Consider the following 16,725-nt stretch of genomic DNA (forward strand, 5'->3'; position numbering starts at 1 on the left):
CCATTGACCCCACAACAGCGACGTGTAAGGCTGGCCTGGTGTCGTGAAAGATCGACGTGGGTCGACGAGTGACATAGTGTCGTCTTTAGTGATGAATCGTGCTTCGGTCTTGCCCGCAGTGATCGCCGAAATCGTGTGCACCGACGTACCGGGGAGAGGGGCCGCCCATATCTTATTGTCGAGAGGCACACAGGGCCAACACCAAGCATTATGGTCTGGGGAGCTATTGGCTTTAATGTGAAATCACAATTAGTGCTTGTTGAGGGCACTATGACTGCTCGACAGCACGTTGATAGGGTACTCAATCCAGTGGTGGTCCCTATGATGGCAAACATGGCTAATGGGATGTTTCAGCAGGACAATGCCCGGGTTCACACTGCACGCATCTCCAGAGAAGCTCTCCACGACATCACAACCTTAGAATGGCCCGCCAGATCCCCGGACCTCAGTCCTATTGAGCACGTGTGAGACATGATGGGTCGACAAGTGGCCAACCGTCCTCAGCCACCCACAACTCTGGAACAACTGGCCCGTGCAGTGCAGCAAGCATGGGCCACAATTCCTCAGGAAGCGATCCAAGGCCTTATTGACTCCATGCCTCGACGAATTCATCAATGTATTGCAGCTCGTGGTGGGCACATCCTGTATTGATTGTTGTCCAAACTTGCGGTCAGAGGGACCTGAAAGCGTAATCATCGCATCACAACCGAACATTCGTCCTGCATGTTCAATTGCAGCAATGTAGCACCACTCTTTCTGGGTGTTGCAATTTCCATTTCCTTCAGTATACATAACTCTATTAATGTCTAAGACAAAATAAATAAATTTAAATTTATTATGCCTTTTTAGGTACCGAAGTTAGGCCTCTTGGCCCTAACTTACACTTCACCACTGTAGTGTTACATCATTAGGAGCAGATCTTAAGTGTACATAATAACATATAGTAAATAATAACCTACACAACAATACATCACACTTTTCTAACTCTCATTCATTGGATCATGCAGTCATACAAGGTAGTCAGCTGCATTGAGCAGGCAGTCTCGCCAAGCAAGCTTCAACTTGAAAGGGAAAAACAAACTGAAATTTAAAAATTAGTTTTAAATAGTTAATAAGTTCGATTGTAAATGCTTGATGTTGTAATAACACATTATAATAAATGATTACTCCCTTTCCAGTTTCAGGTCATCCGAAACTTGGAGACGGGAGTGTTATATTATATTCTAAAAAGTTCCAGAGCTGGAATGACCAGGCCGCAGACAGCCGTGAACACTCCCTTGCCATTATTCCGTTAAGAGTGCACACTGTCCATTCCAATCAGTGCCTCGAGTTGGGATCGGATAGCTAGAATGCTAAGATGAACCAGTGTGTTACGTACCAGTAAGTTTGTGCACCAGGGGATTGGCATGCTAAGGAAGAGAGTTTTCTAACTCCCCACCTACTTCCGGCCAATATTCAGGCAGTCTGTTTTACTCGGTACGCAGCAGTAATTTTATCTATCGGAGATGAGTAGCAGCAGAAGACACAACAAGCAATGGCCAATCTAATGTTTCTGTTGATCAGTTTTAGGAGCTTTCTATATTGTAGGCTTCACAGTTAGTTTTCTTCTGACTCGGTGATATTACGGCATCTTATGTAAAGTCACTTCTCCTTCCTTTCATGACTAACTCTCGTCTTATTCTTCAAGCGATCGTTCCTTTTCTGTTTTTCTCATTTTTATAATCATCTCCACAATTTTCCTTGTCGAAATTGACCGATGATCGGGCGTTTTTACACCTGAAGACAATCATGGCAAAAGCCATCGCCAGTTAACACAATTGAACAATATTTCCATGTCACCGAGCGAGCGACTGGGTCACATAGCAGTCAGTTTGCATGCGGGAGATAGTGGGTTCGAACCCCATTGTCAGAAGCCATGAAGATGGTTTTCTGTGGTTTCGCATTTTCATACCAGGCAAATGGTTAGACTGTACCTTAATCAAGGCCACGGTCGATTCCTTCCCACTTCTAGCCCTTTCCTGTCCGATCGTCGATCTGTGACGGTGCGAGGTAAAGCAAACTGAAATGTTTTCACATCACAGCATGACATCTTAACTGCCCCCGCCACCTCAAAGATTCCCTACAACCATATCAGCTTGTTTAGAGGACTGGATAATTTCAATTAATGTTCCGAAGTGTGAAACCATGATATTTATCTTCGACGTCCACTACCTCCACCAGGAATTATTCTAAATGGAACATGCATACTATGGACGCCTATTGACAAGGCAGTAATCCTCGACTGTCGTTTAAGCACAGAAATCAGAAACTAAATCTAAGTTATGTACGATTAGAAAAACTACACCCCACTATTAAACAGGAAATCACTTCAAAATGTAGATTACTTCTGAATAAATCTCTGTTACGTCCTTTATTCACCTACGGGTAGTCATTCTGGAGAGGGGCGGCTCGAACCACTATCAGACGACCACAGTCATTCCAAAATAAAGTTCTGCATATCATCACCAACGCTCCTTGGTACATTCGAATCAATGCCGTACCCAGAATTCATTTTCCGAAGGGGGTTAGAATTTGGGGCGGGGGGGGGGAGGAGATCTTTGGAAAAGAGCCTATAAATTTAGTAACATATTTTTTACTTTAAAATAGATTTTTTAAATTTACTTTACGTCTCACCAACACAGATTTCGGCCGTGGCCTTAATTAAGGTACAGTCCCAGCATTAGCCTAGTGTGAAAATTCAAACAGATTTTACAGAAATACAAGTTTGAAGTAGTTTTAGAGCAGTACCTTATACAACTCAAGGAGTGAAGTAGAAAGGTAAATTCATAGCGGTCTGGTGGGCAGAACACGCTTTAACAGGTGCGTGTGGTGGGACACCAAGATTTGTTTAAATCTGTAGTTAACAATTAGTTTCACTGTAAGTATTAAAACTATTTTGAAGTTTTAATCATTTTTAAATCTTCTAACGGCTCGATAACATGAAATATTTCTATATGTTTACTGATACTGATTTATATGGTGCAAAGTGGGTTAAGAACATAAAAACAAACAATTCGTATCCCTCACTAAAATCATTGTTTTCAGTAAATTTGCTAACTATATTCATAGAGAAACATTTAAAGATGGCCCAGATTTTCTAGGTTATATTAAACTAAATTGAACTGCTTTTTGCAAATGTTTCTTTTTATAATATTTCTAATTTATTGTAGGTTATTTCAAACCCCGTATATACTGTTTATATTTGTCAAGTTGAATTTTATTTCGGAGGATGTTTGAACCCCACGAACCTCCCCTCTGGGTATGGCCTTCATTCGAAACAAACAATTGCATCGTGAATTTCAGTTAGACACAGTGGAACACGTGAACTGAACGCAAAGCGAGACGTTCTTCAAGTGCCTGGTGCTGAGTTCTTCGCCCTTGGAATTCGTGATCACTTTTTCGAGGGCTTTTAAAGTTGTCTTCATGAAGATGATTTACCTCCGTCAAGAGAAGGGTGTGTAGATGATCACTTCGGGGGCGTAACGTTAGGCCCCGCAGGGCCCTCGCGAAAAACACTTTTAAAAAATTCCCGTCATTGCTATCATTGTGCTGTTTGATGTTTTTCAAACTTTATTTGAACAGTTTTTTATTGAATTTTGTTCGTATATTTTCCTGTGTTGTAACCGAATAAACTATTATAACTGATACATTACAGAGTATAGTTCCGTATTTACTGCAAAATAAAACCATTTTAACTATGAACAACTAAATGGTTGGCAGTTCAACAGTTTAACCGTTGAACCACGGAGGCAGTCAAATAAAACCTATTGAACTTATATTTATTTTACAACAGTGAGTGATCCCTTTGTTTATATGATTTGACAATATATTGCATAATATCTCCCTGCTATAATTACATTTATATCAGTTACTCGAAGGTTTTACATTATTTTTATTGAGAGGCTCGAATATTTATTCTGGCAGGCGTGCCCGTATCACATTCGTTACGCCCCTGGTGCTATTGCGCGACGATTCTCTTAATCAACTGCTAAGTAAATCATTAACAATCATTGATAATTTATTCAGAAGAAGAAATGTATGAACATACGAAGCAATCCTGACTTTACGTGTGATCTTAGAGGATCGAATTAAGAAAGACAAGCCTGCGTAAATGGCATTCGTAGATCTATAAAAGGCTTTCGATAATGTTAATTCGACCAAGCTATTTGAGATTCTGAAGGAGATCGGGATTGTACAGACTGCAGTGGTAAGAATCGAAGACTAAGAAAAAGAAGCAGCAATCCCGAATGGAGTCAGGTAAGCCTGCAGCTTGTCCCCTCTCCTTTTCAATGTTTACATTGAGCAGGCGGTAAAGGAAATCAAAGAGAAAATTTGGAAAGGGAATCACAATCCAAGGAGAAGAAATCAAAACCCTGAGATGTGCCGTTCATATCGTTATTTTATCTGTGTCTGCCGAAGATTTGGAGATAGGGACACAGGCTTGGTAAAGGAGTACAAGATGAAGTTAAATGCTCACCGTCAGATGGCTCCTCAATTGTAATCACGCAGGCAGAGTTGACCTCGAACCAGCTCTAAGATGCATGTACCGAGCTCGATAGCTGCAGTATCCAGTATTCGGGAGATAGTTACTGTCGGCAGCCCTGAAAATGGTTTTCCGTGGTTTCCCATTTTCACACCAGGCAAATGCTGGGGCTGTACCTTACTTAAGGCCACGGCCGCTTCCTTCCTGTCCCATCGTCGCCATAAGACCTATCTGTGTCGGTGTGACGTAAAGCAACTAACAAAAAAAAAAAGAAGATGCATGTAAAAAATCTCTGACCAGGCCGGCAATCGATTCCGGGGCAACTGGGTAAGACGTAGGCTCGCTACCCCTACACCACGCAGCCGGCGAAGTTCAATAATCCAAACCAAAAGTAATGGAGTGCAGTCAAACAAAATTAGGTGATAGAGGAAATCTTCCCATGCCCCTACAAGGCCCCTGTTCGCCATAGCTAGGAGCTCAAGAAAAGTAAAGCGAGGGCTTGAAGCCCAGGATCTGTTTCGTGCCTCACCTAGACTTGTTTAATGATTGCTACTTGTACCTGTAATATTGTTATGTTTGAAGTTCTAAAAATATAACCTTCAGTTTAAGTTTTAAATTCAATTCTGAACATTGTAGTTAGACCCATTCACCCCGGAACCTTCTTTAACCTCTTTCTGCTCCACGGATAACCCCGTAAGAATTACATTTTTTTACAAGTTTCTCTACGTCGCACCGACACAGATAGTTCTTACTGTGCCGGGAGGGTGCACCCGCCCCGTTCATTTAAATCAAGTGCCTTGAAACAGCTAGAGCGAGAACTTTTGACTTTGGTCAACAGATGTCGCTACTAAAGTGATAAAGTAATTTTGTATTCCTAGGTTTACTACACTGTATTGATTATATTTTGTTTCTTGTATTTTAAAGTTATCATCACTTAGACCTCCTTTCGCCAACTTCAAAAGTGGCCAACAGAAAATTTCCTGTATTTAATTTTCAACCAATCAGCTTTTTCTCCTACATATTTAATTATCCAATAAAAATCTGGGGGTGTGCCAGCCTTAGTCCAGGTCTCTCTCGAACCTTCCACTCGGGTATGAAAGCTGGCAGTTTTTCGGGCAACCTTGTCTTCTTGATCGTCCAGTTTACTGAGTGTGTGCTAATAGTGGAGGCGGATGCGTTTCGCCCTTCGTCGAGCAGTCCAGCACAGTAAGGTAATGGCAGCCATTTAGCAACTAGGTGATAGCCTCTGAAAGCTGGCTGGAGGGGAAGGTTCCTATCTTCAATAATGTAACGTTAAGTTTCCAATCTTCTACCATGTCACTTTCTACTGCTAATTTCAAACAGCCTAAAAGATTTTAGCTTAAATTCGGGAATGGAGAGTGTGACTCCCTCTCGAGTTCCCCCTCAACTTGATTTCGAGGTGACTATGATTTTATAACCATTTTCTGCCTGTAGCACCCCTGTAGCATAGGACTACTCTCTGTAACTTCGGGCCATAAGCCCAATTAGGGTTTTAGCTTCTAATTGAAATTTCAAGGAGTGCAAGTGCTTCATTTTGAAGTTTGGGCCAGTAAGTTCAACCTGTGTTATGTTTTCCTCAATGGCCCAGTAGAATGGGTATTCGATACTCCTGTATCATTCGGATTCTTTCTTGTAGGTTAAGTAGTAAGACTGTTGTGTGTCTAAGACAGTGAATACTGTTTGAATTGTAATATGTAGGTGGTGACTTCGATAGCCCTGGATCTTTCTAAAACTAGGTGTCCTATTGTAAAATGTTAATAGAGCAAAGACGTTCTTTGCCTTTTGGAAGGCGGTAACGTTGTGGTGGAGCAAGAGTGCTCTTGGTAGAATTGTACCTTGTAAATACTGGACTATTGAGCGGAGGGAGAAATAATGCTCAAGTAACATTTGTTGTCACCGAGCTCGATAGCTGCAGTAGCTTAAGTGCGGCCAGCATCCAGTAATCGGGAGGTAGTGGGTTCGAGCCCACATGGTTTTCCGTGATTTCCCATTTTCATACCAGGCAAATGCCGGGGCTGTACCTTAATTAAGGCCACAGCCGCTTCCTTCCACTTCCAAGGCCTTTCCTATCCCATCGTCGCCATAAGACCTATCTGTGACGGTGCGACGTAAACCAAATAGCAAAAAAAAGTAACATTTGTAAAAGTTGGGAGCTTTAACCTCAGATTGTTGATTTGTGGACTTATGTGATTTCTCCAAATTGTAGCTAAACTAACAAACTAATTTTATATCTGAAATCTTGTACTGTCGCTGAGCGACTGGTTTTGTTAATATTTAGCATTTGAAAAAAGAAAGAAAACAGTCCAAAATAAATATAACTTTGATTTTTGAAGTTTTTAATTAATCTTTCGATTGTAGACCCATACATGACCGCACCTTCTTTCACCCCGGTCCACCACAAAACACCGTACTCGTGGCTTAGGTGGCAACGCGCCGGTCTCTCACCACTGGGTTCCGTGGTTCAAATCCCGAACACTCCATGTGAGATTTGTGCTGGACAAAGCGGAGGCAGGACAGGTTTTTCTCCGGGTACTCCGGTTTTCCTTGTTATATTTCATTCCAGCAACAGTCTCCAATATCATTTCATTTCACCTGTCTTTCGTTAATCTTTGCCCCAGAGACGTGCGACAGGCTTCAGCAGCCGGCACAATTTCTATTCTCGCCGCTGACCCGGTCGAATGACTGGAATGACTGCGGATTTTCATTTTCATATTATTATTATTAGAAAGGCCGAAGCCGAAAACAGGGAAGGTGTGGACCGAGGAAAGAAAGGAACACCACCGGTAAGTCCTGGGCAAATGTTAAAGGAGACAGTTGACATGGCGTGGTCTTTAGGTGGTCGAAACGACATGAATAAATGAATGAATGAATAAATAAATAAATAAATAAATAAATAAATAAATAAATAAATAAATAAATAGTGCGCCTCTGTAGTGGTTAGTGTGATTAGCTGCCATCCCCGGACGCGCGGGTTCGATTCCCGGTTCTGCCACCGAATTTGACGAGTGGTACGATTGCTGGAACGAGGTCCATTCTGCCTCGGAAGGTCAAGTGAGTTGATAGGAGTTCGATTCCCTCGTCAGCCATCCTCGAAGTGGGTTTTGCGTGGTTTCCCACTTCTCCTCCAGGCAAATGCCGGAATGGTACCTAACTTAAAGCCACGATCGCTTCCTTCTCTCTTCCTTGTCTATCCCTTCCAAGCTTCCCATCCCCCCACAAGGCCCCTGTTCAGCATTACAGGTGAGGCCGCCTGGGCTAGGTACTAGTCCCACTAGCCAGTTGTATCCCCCGACCCAAAGTCTCACGCTCCAGGACACTGTCCTTGAGGCGGTAGAGGTGGGATCCCTCGCTGAGTCCGAGAGAAAAACAGACCCTGGAGGATAAACAGATTAAGAAATAAAGAAGAATAAAATGCATAAGAATGAGAATGTAAGAAGAAACTTCAAGACCATTAGATTTTCCAAGAAAAGCCGAAGCTGAAAACAGGGAAGGTGTGGACCGAAGCAAGAAAGGAACACCACCGGTAACGAATTCTGGAGTACTGAGCAAATGTTAAAGGAGACAGTTGAAATGGCGTGGTCTTCAGGTGGTCGAAACGACATGAATAAATAAATTAATTAAATCATTCTGATATGTTCGCAAACTGATAATTATTTTACTCATGCACAGTACGTCATGCTGTCCATGAAGTTTTCAATGAACGCTGTTACTCAATAGTACACACGTTGCGTGAGCGCCCATTCAGCTGCTGATACTCGTAACAAAGGCTAGCGCAGGTGCATTCGATATGAAAGGCCGCGCTCACGTGGTTATGCATCATCGCTATCAACCGCTGCAGATAAACACCATTTTGTCCCAAGCAGCCCATTTGTAGCCTTGACGTCATGAGCAATATTCTGATAGTTTTCATGCTTCAACTTCTATCTTCATGGTTTGAATGAGGCACGGTGATCAAAACAGAGGAGGTTTACGAACTGCGCATTCAAACCCGAAGGTCATTGTGATGTATTGGATTATTAATTTTACACACTTCATAGGTTACGACTCTGTTCTCATTTATAACCAAGCGAGTGGCTGCACGGTTAATCTCTAACAATCTTTTCATTTCTACGTAACCACTACATCATAAGTCTCCCCTAGTCTCTTTGTCATATCTTGTTTTACGTCGCACCGACACAGATAGGTCTTATGGTGACGATATGATAGGAAATGACTAGGAGTGGGAAGGAACCGACCGTGGTCTTAATTAAGGTACAGCCCAAGCATTTGATGGTGTGAAAGTGGGGAAACCACGGAAAATCATTTTCAGGGCAACTGACAGTAGGGTTCAAACCCACTATCTCCCGGATAAAAGCTCGCAGCTGCACGCCCCTAACCGCACGGCCAACACGCCTGGTGTTCGTTATATTCATTCTCTACGTTTCTTACTTACTAGTCTTCCTTCAAAGAAACTAACTGAACAGGTCCTGGGTTACTGGAGGTCGAGATGAGTAACATCTCGCAGTTCACAACACATACTGAGTGTCGGGACTAGTAACATCTTGTAGTTCACAACACGTACTGAGTAACATCTTGTAGTTCACAAGACATACTGAGTGTCGGGACTAGTAACATCTTGTGGTTCACAAGACATACTGAGTGTCGAGACTAGTAACATCTTGTAGTTCACTACACACACTGAGTGTAGAGACTAGTAACATCTTGTAGTTCACTACACACACTGAGTGTCGAGACTAGTAACATCTTGTAGTTCACAACACACACTGAGTGTAGAGACTAGTAACATCTTGTAGTTCACAAGACATACTGAGTGTCGAGACTAGTAACATCTTGTAGTTCACAAGACATACTGAGTGTAGAGACTAGTAACATCTTGTAGTTCACAAGACATACTGAGTGTAGAGACTAGTAACATCTTGTGGTTCACAAGACATACTGAGTGTAGAGACTAGTAACATCTTGTAGTTCACAACACATACTGAGTGTAGAGACTAGTAACGTCTTGTGGTTCACAAGACATACTGAGTGTAGAGACTAGTAACATCTTGTAGTTCACAAGACATACTGAGTGTGGAGACTAGTAACATCTTGTAGTTCACAAGACATACTGAGTGTCGAGACTAGTAACATCTTGTAGTTCACAAGACACACTGAGTGTCGAGACTAGTAACATCTTGTAGTTCACAAGACACACTGAGTGTCGAGACTAGTAACATCTTGTAGTTCACTACACACACTGAGTGTAGAGACTAGTAACATCTTGTAGTTCACTACACACACTGAGTGTCGAGACTAGTAACATCTTGTAGTTCACAACACACACTGAGTGTAGAGACTAGTAACATCTTGTAGTTCACAAGACATACTGAGTGTCGAGACTAGTAACATCTTGTAGTTCACAAGACATACTGAGTGTAGAGACTAGTAACATCTTGTAGTTCACAAGACATACTGAGTGTCGAGACTAGTAACATCTTGTGGTTCACAAGACATACTGAGTGTCGAGACTAGTAACATCTTGTAGTTCACAAGACATACTGAGTGTCGAGACTAGTAACATCTTGTGGTTCACAAGACATACTGAGTGTCGAGACTAGTAACATCTTGTAGTTCACTACACACACTGAGTGTCGAGACTAGTAACATCTTGTAGTTCACAACACACACTGAGTGTCGAGACTAGTAACATCTTGTAGTTCACAAGACATACTGAGTGTAGAGACTAGTAACATCTTGTAGTTCACTACACACACTGAGTGTCGAGACTAGTAACATCTTGTAGTTCACAAGACATACTGAGTGTCGAGACTAGTAACATCTTGTAGTTCACAAGACATACTGAGTGTCGAGACTAGTAATATCTTGTAGTTCACAAGACATACTGAGTGTAGAGACTAGTAACATCTTGTAGTTCACAAGACATACTGAGTGTAGAGACTAGTAACATCTTGTAGTTCACTACACACACTGAGTGTCGAGACTAGTAACATCTTGTAGTTCACTACACACACTGAGTGTCGAGACTAGTAACATCTTGTAGTTCACAAGACATACTGAGTGTAGAGACTAGTAGCATCTTGTAGTTCACAAGACATACTGAGTGTCGAGACTAGTAACATCTTGTAGTTCACAAGACATACTGAGTGTCGAGACTAGTAACATCTTGTAGTTCACAACACATACTGAGTGTCGAGACTAGTAACATCTTGTAGTTCACAAGACATACTGAGTGTCGAGACTAGTAACATCTTGTAGTTCACAGGACATACAGAGTGTCGAGACTAGTAACATCTTGTAGTTCACAAGACATACTGAGTGTAGAGACTAGTAACATCTTGTAGTTCACAACACATACTGAGTGTCGAGACTAGTAACATCTTGTAGTTCACAACACATACTGAGTGTCGAGACTAGTAACATCTTGTAGTTCACAAGACATACTGAGTGTCGAGACTAGTAACATCTTGTAGTTCACAAGACATACTGAGTGTCGAGACTAGTAACATCTTGTAGTTCACAAGACATACTGAGTGTCGAGACTAGTAACATCTTGTAGTTCACAAGACATACTGAGTGTCGAGACTAGTAACGTCTTGTAGTTCACAAGACATACTGAGTGTCGAGACTAGTAACATCTTGTAGTTCACAAGACATACTGAGTGTCGAGACTAGTAACAACTTGTAGTTCACTACACACACTGAGTGTCGAGACTAGTAACATCTTGTAGTTCACAAGACATACTGAGTGTAGAGACTAGTAACATCTTGTAGTTCACAAGACATACTGAGTGTCGAGACTAGTAACAACTTGTAGTTCACTACACACACTGAGTGTAGAGACTAGTAACATCTTGTAGTTCACAAGACATACTGAGTGTAGAGACTAGTAACATCTTGTAGTTCACAAGACACACTGAGTGTAGAGACTAGTAACATCTTGTAGTTCACAAGACATACTGAGTGTCGAGACTAGTAACATCTTGTAGTTCACAAGACATACTGAGTGTCGAGACTAGTAACGTCTTGTGGTTCACAAGACATACTGAGTGTAGAGACTAGTAACATCTTGTAGTTCACAAGACATACTGAGTGTAGAGACTAGTAACATCTTGTGGTTCACAAGACATACTGAGTGTAGAGACTAGTAACATCTTGTGGTTCACAAGACATACTGAGTGTAGAGACTAGTAACATCTTGTAGTTCACAAGACATACTGAGTGTCGAGACTAGTAACATCTTGTAGTTCACTACACATACTGAGTGTCGAGACTAGTAACGTCTTGTGGTTCACAAGACATACTGAGTGTAGAGACTAGTAACATCTTGTAGTTCACAAGACATACTGAGTGTAGAGACTAGTAACATCTTGTAGTTCACAAGACATACTGAGTGTCGAGACTAGTAACATCTTGTAGTTCACAACACGTACTGAGTAACATCTTGTAGTTCACAAGACATACTGAGTGTCGGGACTAGTAACATCTTGTAGTTCACAAGACATACTGAGTGTAGAGACTAGTAACATCTTGTAGTTCACAAGACATACTGAGTGTCGAGACTAGTAACGTCTTGTGGTTCACAGGACATACAGAGTGTAGAGACTAGTAACATCTTGTAGTTCACAAGACATACTGAGTGTCGAGACTAGTAACGTCTTGTGGTTCACAGGACATACAGAGTGTAGAGACTAGTAACATCTTGTAGTTCACAAGACATACTGAGTGTCGAGACTAGTAACAACTTGTAGTTCACTACACACACTGAGTGTAGAGACTAGTAACATCTTGTAGTTCACAAGACATACTGAGTGTTGAGACTAGTAACATCTTGTAGTTCACAAGACATACTGAGTGTAGAGACTAGTAACATCTTGTAGTTCACAAGACATACTGAGTGTAGAGACTAGTAACATCTTGTGGTTCACAAGACATACTGAGTGTAGAGACTAGTAACATCTTGTGGTTCACAAGACATACTGAGTGTAGAGACTAGTAACATCTTGTAGTTCACAAGACATACTGAGTGTCGAGACTAGTAACATCTTGTAGTTCACTACACATACTGAGTGTCGAGACTAGTAACGTCTTGTGGTTCACAAGACATACTGAGTGTAGAGACTAGTAACACCTTGTAGTTCACAACACGTACTGAGTGTAGAGACTAGTAACATCTTGTAGCTCACAATACATACTGAGTGTAGAGACTAGTAACATCTTGTAGTTCACAAGACACATTGAGTGTAGAGACTAGTAACATCTTGTAGTTCACAAGACATACTGAGTGTCGAGACTAGTAACATCTTGTAGTTCACAAGACACACTGAGTGTCGAGACTAGTAACATCTTGTAGTTCACAAGACATACTGAGTGTCGAGACTAGTAACATCTTGTAGTTCACAACACATACTGAGTGTAGAGACTAGTAACATCTTGTAGTTCACAAGACATACTGAGTGTTGAGACTAGTAACATCTTGTAGTTCACAACACATACAGAGTGTAGAGACTAGTAACATCTTGTAGTTCACAAGACATACTGAGTGTTGAGACTAGTAACATCTTGTAGTTCACAACACATACTGAGTGTAGAGACTAGTAACATCTTGTAGTTCACAAGACATACTGAGTGTCGAGACTAGTAACATCTTGTAGTTCACTACACACACTGAGTGTCGAGACTAGTAACATCTTGTAGTTCACTACACACACTGAGTGTCGAGACTAGTAACATCTTGTAGTTCACAACACATACTGAGTGTAGAGACTAGTAACATCTTGTAGTTCACAAGACATACTGAGTGTAGAGACTAGTAACATCTTGTAGTTCACAAGACATACTGAGTGTCGAGACTAGTAACATCTTGTAGTTCACAAGACATACTGAGTGTCGAGACTAGTAACATCTTGTAGTTCACTACACATACTGAGTGTCGAGACTAGTAACATCTTGTAGTTCACAACACATACTGAGTGTCGAGACTAGTAACATCTTGTAGTTCACAAGACATACTGAGTGTCGAGACTAGTAACATCTTGTAGTTCACTACACACACTGAGTGTCGAGACTAGTAACATCTTGTAGTTCACAAGACATACTGAGTGTCGAGACTAGTAATATCTTGTAGTTCACAAGACATACTGAGTGTCGAGACTAGTAACATCTTGTGGTTCACAAGACATACTGAGTGTAGAGACTAGTAACAACTTGTAGTTCACAAGACATACTGAGTGTAGAGACTAGTAACATCTTGTAGTTCACAAGACATACTGAGTGTCGAGACTAGTAACAACTTGTAGTTCACAAGACATACTGAGTGTCGAGACTAGTAACATCTTGTAGTTCACAAGACATACTGAGTGTCGAGACTAGTAACATCTTGTAGTTCACAAGACATACTGAGTGTCGAGACTAGTAACATCTTGTAGTTCACTACACACACTGAGTGTCGAGACTAGTAACATCTTGTGGTTCACAAGACATACTGAGTGTAGAGACTAGTAACATCTTGTAGTTCACAAGACATACTGAGTGTCGAGACTAGTAACAACTTGTAGTTCACAAGACATACTGAGTGTCGAGACTAGTAACATCTTGTAGTTCACAAGACATACTGAGTGTCGAGACTAGTAACATCTTGTGGTTCACAAGACATACTGAGTGTAGAGACTAGTAACATCTTGTACCTCACAACACATACTGAGTGTAGAGACTAGTAACATCTTGTAGTTCACAACACATACTGAGTGTCGAGACTAGTAACATCTTGTAGTTCACAACACATACTGAGTGTCGAGACTAGTAACATCTTGTAGTTCACAAGACATACTGAGTGTCGAGACTAGTAACATCTTGTAGTTCACAAGACATACTGAGTGTCGAGACTAGTAACATCTTGTAGTTCACAAGACATACTGAGTGTCGAGACTAGTAACATCTTGTAGTTCACAAGACATACTGAGTGTCGAGACTAGTAACATCTTGTAGTTCACAAGACATACTGAGTGTAGAGACTAGTAACATCTTGTAGTTCACAAGACATACTGAGTGTCGAGACTAGTAACATCTTGTAGTTCACAAGACACACTGAGTGTCGAGACTAGTAACATCTTGTAGTTCACTACACACACTGAGTGTCGAGACTAGTAACATCTTGTAGTTCACAACACACACTGAGTGTCGAGACTAGTAACATCTTGTAGTTCACAAGACATACTGAGTGTCGAGACTAGTAACATCTTGTAGTTCACAACACACACTGAGTGTCGAGACTAGTAACATCTTGTAGTTCACAATACATACTGAGTGTCGAGACTAGTAACATCTTGTAGTTCACAACACACACTGAGTGTCGAGACTAGTAACATCTTGTAGTTCACAAGACATACTGAGTGTCGAGACTAGTAACATCTTGTAGTTCACAACACACACTGAGTGTCGAGACTAGTAACATCTTGTAGTTCACAATACATACTGAGTGTCGAGACTAGTAACATCTTGTAGTTCACAACACACACTGAGTGTCGAGACTAGTAACATCTTGTAGTTCACAAGACATACTGAGTGTCGAGACTAGTAACATCTTGTAGTTCACTACACACACTGAGTGTCGAGACTAGTAACATCTAGTAGTTCACAAGACATACTGAGTGTCGAGACTAGTAACGTCTTGTGGTTCACAAGACACACTGAGTGTCGAGACTAGTAACATCTTGTAGTTCACAAGACATACTGAGTGTCGAGACTAGTAACATCTTGTGGTTCACAAGACATACTGAGTGTCGAGACTAGTAACATCTTGTAGTTCACAATACATACTGAGTGTCGAGACTAGTAACATCTTGTAGTTCACAAGACATACTGAGTGTCGAGACTAGTAACATCTTGTAGTTCACAAGACATACTGAGTGTAGAGACTAGTAACATCTTGTAGTTCACAATACATACTGAGTGTCGAGACTAGTAACATCTTGTAGTTCACAAGACATACTGAGTGTCGAGACTAGTAACATCTTGTGGTTCACAAGACATACTGAGTGTCGAGACTAGTAACATCTTGTAGTTCACAAGACATACTGAGTGTCGAGACTAGTAACATCTTGTAGTTCACAATACATACTGAGTGTAGAGACTAGTAACGTCTTGTAGTTCACTACACACACTGAGTGTCGAGACTAGTAACATCTTGTAGTTCACAAGACATACTGAGTGTCGAGACTAGTAACGTCTTGTAGTTCACTACACACACTGAGTGTCGAGACTAGTAACATCTTGTGGTTTACAATACATACTGAGTGTCGAGACTAGTAACGTCTTGTAGTTCACTACACACACTGAGTGTCGAGACTAGTAACATCTTGTAGTTTACAAGACATACTGAGTGTAGAGACTAGTAACATCTTGTAGTTCACTACACACACTGAGTGTCGAGACTAGTAACATCTTGTGGTTCACAAGACATACTGAGTGTCGAGACTAGTAACATCTTGTAGTTCACTACACACACTGAGTGTCGAGACTAGTAACATCTTGTAGTTCACTACACACACTGAGTGTCGAGACTAGTAACATCTTGTAGTTCACAACACATACTGAGTGTCGAGACTAGTAACATCTTGTAGTTCACAAGACATACTGAGTGTCGAGACTAGTAACATCTTGTAGTTCACAAGACATACTGAGTGTCGAGACTAGTAACGTCTTGTAGTTCACAACACATACTGAGTGTCGAGACTAGTAACATCTTGTAGTTCACAAGACATACTGAGTGTCGAGACTAGTAACATCTTGTAGTTCACAAGACATACTGAGTGTCGAGACTAGTAACATCTTGTAGTTCACAAGACATACTGAGTGTCGAGACTAGTAACATCTTGTAGTTCACAAGACATACTGAGTGTCGAGACTAGTAACATCTTGTAGTTCACAAGACATACTGAGTGTCGAGACTAGTAACATCTTGTAGTTCACAAGACACACTGAGTGTCGAGACTAGTAACATCTTGTAGTTCACTACACACACTGAGTGTCGAGACTAGTAACATCTTGTAGTTCACAATACATACTGAGTGTCGAGACTAGTAACATCTTGTAGTTCACAACACACACTGAGTGTCGAGACTAGTAACATCTTGTAGTTCACAAGACATACTGAGTGTCGAGACTAGTAACATCTTGTAGTTCAC

This window comes from Anabrus simplex, chromosome 5, assembly GCF_040414725.1.
Source record: "Anabrus simplex isolate iqAnaSimp1 chromosome 5, ASM4041472v1, whole genome shotgun sequence".
Classification (NCBI taxonomy): domain Eukaryota; kingdom Metazoa; phylum Arthropoda; class Insecta; order Orthoptera; family Tettigoniidae; genus Anabrus; species Anabrus simplex.